Here is a 6,698-nt window from a genome sequence, read left to right as displayed (position 1 = left end):
GCTACACTGTGGTTCACATTTCTGGAAATTGATAGTTAGGCTAATAAATTTTTTTCCTAGATTTCTATTTTTGAATACTCTCCATTGTAAAGAGCACTAGTTCTAGCAACTATCAATTGTTTCTACAATTGGGCTTTTCTACCTGTTTCTGGAAAGTTTTATTTTAAAAAAAAAAAGTTGTATGTCTGACGTTATCTTTTACTCCTGTCACAAAATCTCTCTAAAATGATTTATCATTCCTATGCCTCTTAGATACTCAGACTTTTCATTAAGGAAAAAAAAAAAGTGCAAGACCTCCTTTGCAATAGGTAGCTTGGGTTTCAAAGATATACCAGGAAGATTTTTTATGTTCTCACCCTGGACCAACACATTGGTTTAGTGAGTCACTCCAACTCTGCATTTGCACCAGTGGGCATGTGGGCAGAGCATCAGGGAACCAGTGTAACTCTCCCCTTCTGGCCTCTACTGCAACCCCTGACCTCTGTTCCACCAGTTGATACCAACTACAAATGACTGTGAGTTGCATTCTTTCCCACTGAAGAAACTGTCTTAAGAAAAAAGACTATTCTTTATCCACTTGAGATAGCTACTTTAAGTTTCAAAGCTAAAAGGTTGAAGAATGCTAAAGAAGCAAAAACAATCACTAGGCAATGTTAATTAAACTTAAATCGAATTACTAATTAAGAACAGATCCAGGGAAACAAAAGTTTCTTCAGTCAAATTGAAATCTATATGTGAATTATAAGTTGAATGCATGCTGTTTAGCCTTTCAACTGTGGGTCATAATACAATTTCAGGAACTTGCTTAGTGAGGACAAGGAGCTCCTGAGATGCCATTCACTGCATTCAAATTCTAACATCTCCTTCAGGGCAACAGTTTAAACTAAGAAGATAATATATTAAGATAGCCTCTGTTTTCCTAAATTCAACCTTACCAGTATTTGGGAACACTAAATTCTGAAAAGCACATCATAAATTTAAAAATTTGACAAGCCACTATCTCTTCTTTAAACTCAATCATGGACCATAAAAAAATTATGAAGTTACATCTCTCCAAAATGCACGCAGGCTCCAGAACCAAGGGAGGCTTTACAGATCAAAGATGAAGGCAGAGTCTATAATACTGAGTGACCTCTCACAGAAACAAAGATCCGAGTATCACACACATGTTCTCACTCATATAATGGACCTTGAACATCCAATAATACTATAAGAAAATGACTGACGGTACTGGGAAACTATGGGGGGGATGGGATTAACAGTAGCAAATATCTGCCTGGGGATGGGAAAACACCTCTTATCAACAGGGTGCCTGAATGAAATGTAATTGTACACCTAACCCTTAACTGTACCCCACAAAACCATAATAAAAAAATATTGATTAAATAAAAAAAAAATGAAGGCGTGTGGTCCCAGGAGACCTGGGTAGCCTATTGCTGCAACCCAAAGATGCCTCCATATCTTGTAACTCTTGAAGTTTTGCACTTAAAATGAAAGTTAGAAGCTGACAGACAGCAAGAGACACTCAGATTCAAAGTGAAAATAGGTGTACTAGCCATTACCACACACTCCTAGAAGTCAGATGCAATCTTGAGGAGTTCACTCCTCTTCCAGCTGCTCTTAAGTTATCTGAGTTAGTGACTCAGTGGCTCAGGAGAGGGATTGGGAGTGCCCAGTATGACTGGCGGCTCAGTAAAGAAGCTGCAAAATTGAATTACATTCATTCTTTCTTTCTTTCTACACTAATTTATCAGATTCTATTCTGTGCCAGACAATATTGCACATAGCATAAAGGACTGCTGAGTAGTATGAAGATCCAAGCAGACTCTTGGACCAGCCCTTGGAAAATGTGTGATAGGAACAGCACATGTAGGAAGCAACTCAGCTTCCATTTGCCCACTTGGGCTGCCTCTTCCTCTCTCTCCCTCCCTCTTTTCTTCTTCTTTTTAGGTTAGAAAATATAGTTTATTTAAAGCTAAATTAGAAAGAGAGAGAGAGGAGATTCACCTCTCCAAGGTGACAAGCTCTCTTTACTCCCTGCCCCCTCAAACCTGTTTTAAGAAGAGAACCTAAAATCAATCACTTCCATGATGTTCCATGAACTCTCCACACACTGGCTCATTTTATCCCACCTTAGCTATGTATGGAAGGCAGCTTAGACTAGCAGGGGCTGTAGACAGCCACAGACTTCAAAATATCTTCAGCAAAGAAGCCAGCAGGAGTTTGATAAAACCTCTACGGAGCACCTGCCACAGACTTCTCACCTCACTCAGTTTCTGAGAAACTGGTTACTTTAGACTCTTTCTTCTGCCTTTCAGCTTCCTTGGACTTTGTAGGTAGGTTTGCATAGACCTGCCCACAACAGAATAGCCAGCATTCCAGACCCTGGTTCTGTGGCTGCACTGTGAACACTGGTATTACAGACACCAAAGAAACAAGTACAACAAGTGATACTTGGAACCTGCCCACACTCTAAAAGCAGGAGCCACTGTCACTTTACATGTGCTCACACTTCAGACCCTGACTTTGTGAGTGGTTCCATAGGCACTGCACATCAGACACCAGTGCTACCCCTACCACGAGCCCACCCATGAGCCAGGCCCAATGCCAAGAGGAGTACCCTCAGCCACAAATTTTCCCATGAGCAAAAAAGAGATCAGAAGTACCCCTGCAGTCCTCAACACTAAAGATCCTAATAGACCTCACTGTAGTTGTGGATATACCCACAGTCTTGACCACTGAGGGCCCTTGGAATCTTTGCCAATACTGACTTCAGTTGACAGAGCTGCATGAACACTATGCCATTGTGCCCTCACTAAAGCTGAAACTACAGCACCCTACCCAACTAGCACCCTCACATCCACCTAAAGGTGAAGGTCTTTCCTCACTGACACTAGTCTTTAGAGTCTGGAATGGGTGACTGCTCAATATATAGACATCAATACAAAGCAACAAGAAATATGAACCAAAGAAACATGTCACCATAAACAAGCACAATAATTTTTCAGCAACAAACACCAAAGAAATGGAAGTATGCAAAGAATTTAAAATAATTGTTTTAAGAAAGCTCAGCAAACTATAAGAAAACACTGATAGACAGCTTAACAAAAATCAGGAAAACAATACGTGAACAAAACTGGAAGCTCAACAGAGATAAAAGTAATTTAAAAGAACCAAACAGAAATTCTGGAGCTGAAGAATGCAATGAATGAAATGAAAAATATAATATATAATGACAATAGCAGGCTTGATCAACCAAAAGAAAGACTCTGTGAAGAGCATTTTAAAATATCCAAAGGATTAAAAAAATACAAAGAACAAAAAGAAATGAAAAAAGTCTATAGGTTTTATGAGACACCATAGAAAACTAACATTTTACCATAAGAATTTTAGAAACAGAAGCTAGAGAGAAAACGACAGAAAGCTTATTTTAAAAAATAATAGTGGAAAACTTCCCCAACCTTGAGAAAGATATGAGCATCTGGGTACATGAAACTTAAAATCTCCAATCAGTTTCAACTCAAAGACTTGATCAAGACATATTGTAATCACACTGTCAAAAATCAAAGACAAAGAGAGAATCTTGATAACAGCAAGAGAAAAGAGATTCTGCACATAAAAGGGATCCTCCATAAAATTATTAGCAGATTTCTCAACAGAAATGTTGCAGGCCAGGAGAAAATGGAATGATATTTTTAAAGTCCTGAAAGAAAGAAAAAGAAAATCTGCCAACCAAGAATATTTTACCTTTCAAAGCCATCCTTTGGAAATGAAAAAGCAATAAATACTTTCCCAGACAAACAAAAGCTGAGAGAGTTTATCACCATAAGACCTGCCTTACAAGAAATGCTAAGGAAATTATTCAAGCTGAAATAAAAGGATGCCAATTAGTAAACGTAATATGTTTCATAAAAACATATGAAGGCATAAAATTAACTGGCAAAAGTGTATAATGATAAAATTCAGAATATTCAAATATTATAGTAGTGGTGGGTAAATCACTTAAATCTCTAAAATAAAGGTTAAAAAACAAAATTTTAAAATGTCCATAGTGACAGTAATTTGCTAATACATACATACATCATGTTTAAAAAGCAAATTGTGATATCAAAAACATAAAATGTGGGGAAAGGGAGGAAAAGTTTAGAATTTTTGTATGAATCAAAGTTGAGTTGTTATCAGCTGAAAATACCATTATAATAGTAAGATGTTATATGTAAGTCTCATGAATACCACAAAGTAAAACCCTATAGTAGACACACAAAAGAGAACAAGAAAGGAATCAAAGCATATCAGTAAAGAAAATCAACAAATCACAACAGAAGACAGCAAGAGAGGAAGTAATTACCTATCAGTAATTACTTTTAAATTTAATGGATCAAGTTCTCCAATTAAAAACAAAGTAGCTGAAAGGATTTTTTTAAATGACTCAACTATGTGCTGCTTACAAGAGACTCACTTTAGCTTTACATATATTGAAATTGAAGGAATGAAAAAAGATATCTCATGCAAATGGAAACCAAAAGAGAGCAGGGGTAGCTATACTTATACAAAATAGACTTTAATTTAAAAACTGAAAGAAGAGACAAAAAAGGTCATTATGCAATGATAAAAGAGTCAATTCATCAAGAGGATGTAACAATTCTAAATATGTATGCAATCAACATTGCAGCACCTAAATGTCTAAAGAAAATATTAATAGATATGAAGGGATAGATAGACAGCAATACAATAACAGTAGGGGCTTCGTTATCCCACTTTCAACAATAAATAGATCATCTAGATAGAAAATCAATAAGGAAACAGAAGATATGAACAACACTATAGATCAAATAGACCTAACAAGACATATACAAAGCATTCCCTCCAACAGCAGCAGAATACACATTCTTCTTAAGTGCACATGGAAAATTCCCCATGATATATTCATTATTTGTTAGGCCACAAAACATGTCTGAACAAATTTAAGATTAAAATCATATAAAGCATCTTTTCTGACCACAGTGGTATAAAGCTAGAATCAACAACAGGAAGAATACTGGAAAATTCACCAATATGCGGAAACTAACACACGCTTTAACAACCAATGGGTCAAAGAAATGAAAAGGGAAATTAAAAAATATACTGAGACAAATAAAAATTGAAACACAGCATACCAAAACTTATGGGATTCAAAAGAACAGTTTTCCAGGATTTCCTTCTTTTTTTGAGGTGGAGTCTCACTCTGTTGCCCAGGCTGGAATGCAGTGGCACACTCATGGTCACCCCAACATCAACCTGTTGGGCTCTGGCAATCCTTCCACCTCAGCCTTCCAAGTAGCCCGAACTACAGGCACACGCTACCACACCTGGCCAATTTTTTGATTTATTATAGAGATGAAGTCTCACTGAGTTGCTCAGGCTCACGGGCTTAGGCAATTTTTTCACTTTGGCCTCCCAAAATGCTAGGATTACAGGCTTGAGCCACTGCACCCAGCCTGGTTTTTGTCTTTTTAAAGAGGACTCATTTTATTTATTTATTTATCTATTTATCTATTTATTTATTTATTTATTTTTAAGAGACTGTGTCTCCCTATGTTACCCAGGCTAGATCTGAACTCCTGGTTCATACAACCCTCCTGCCTCAGACTCCCAAGTAGCTGGGACTACAGGCACATGCCACCACACACCCCCACCACACACACACACAGAAAAAAAAAGCAGCTCTAGGAAAATGTATAGTGAAAAACACCTATATTGCAAATAAGAATGATTCAAATAATCAAATAATATTATACCTCAAGGAACTAAAAAAAGAAAGAAGGAAAAAAGCCTAAGCCCAAAATTAGTAGAAGAAAGAAAACAACAAAATTAAAGCAAAAATAAATGAAGTAGGATAAGAAACAATAGAAAAGGTCAATGAAATTGAGTTGTTTTTTGAAAATAAAAACAAAATTGACAAATCTTTAGTGAGTTTAAGAAAAAAAGAGGAGACAAATAAATAAGATTAGAAATAAAAGAGGAAGCATTACAACTGATAGTTCAGAAATACAAAGGATCCTAAGCGACTACTATGAACACTTATATACCAACAAATTGCAAAGCTTAGAAAAAAATAGAAAAATTCCTAGAAATATACAACCTACCAAGACTGAGTCATGAAGAAATACATAATTTGAAAATATCAATGAGTAAGGAGATTGAATCATTGAACACATTCTAGTGTCCTATAGCCCTGTAGGAAGACAATATTAACAATAATATATTACATGGTTTCAAATAGCTAAAAGGAGGTCACTGAATGTTTTCAACATAAAGAAATAACAAATGTTTGAGATGATGGATATGCTAATTACCCTGATCATATCACTACACAATATATGTATCACAGCATCACTATGCATCCCATAAATATGTACAATAATTGTGGCAATGAAACTTTTTTAATTTAAAAAAAGAAATAAGGCCCAGGAGATAATGGCTTCACTAGTGCATTCTTCCACATATTTAAAGAAGCATTACTAATCCTTCTAATTCTCTCAAAAGATTGAAAAAGAGGGAATACTTCCAAACTCATTTAGGAGATCAGCATTACCCTAATGCCAAAGCCAGACAAGAACATTGCAAGAACAGAAAATTACAGCTCAACATTCCTGATGAACACAGATGCAAAAACCCTCAACCAAACACTAACAAACTGAATTCAAAGTACATTAAGA

This window comes from Carlito syrichta, unplaced genomic scaffold (genome assembly GCF_000164805.1).
Source record: "Carlito syrichta isolate Samal-C Ts95f unplaced genomic scaffold, Tarsius_syrichta-2.0.1 Scaffold301822, whole genome shotgun sequence".
Classification (NCBI taxonomy): domain Eukaryota; kingdom Metazoa; phylum Chordata; class Mammalia; order Primates; family Tarsiidae; genus Carlito; species Carlito syrichta.
The sequence above is the reverse complement of the archived record's forward strand: the minus strand, read 5'-3'. Positions refer to the sequence as shown.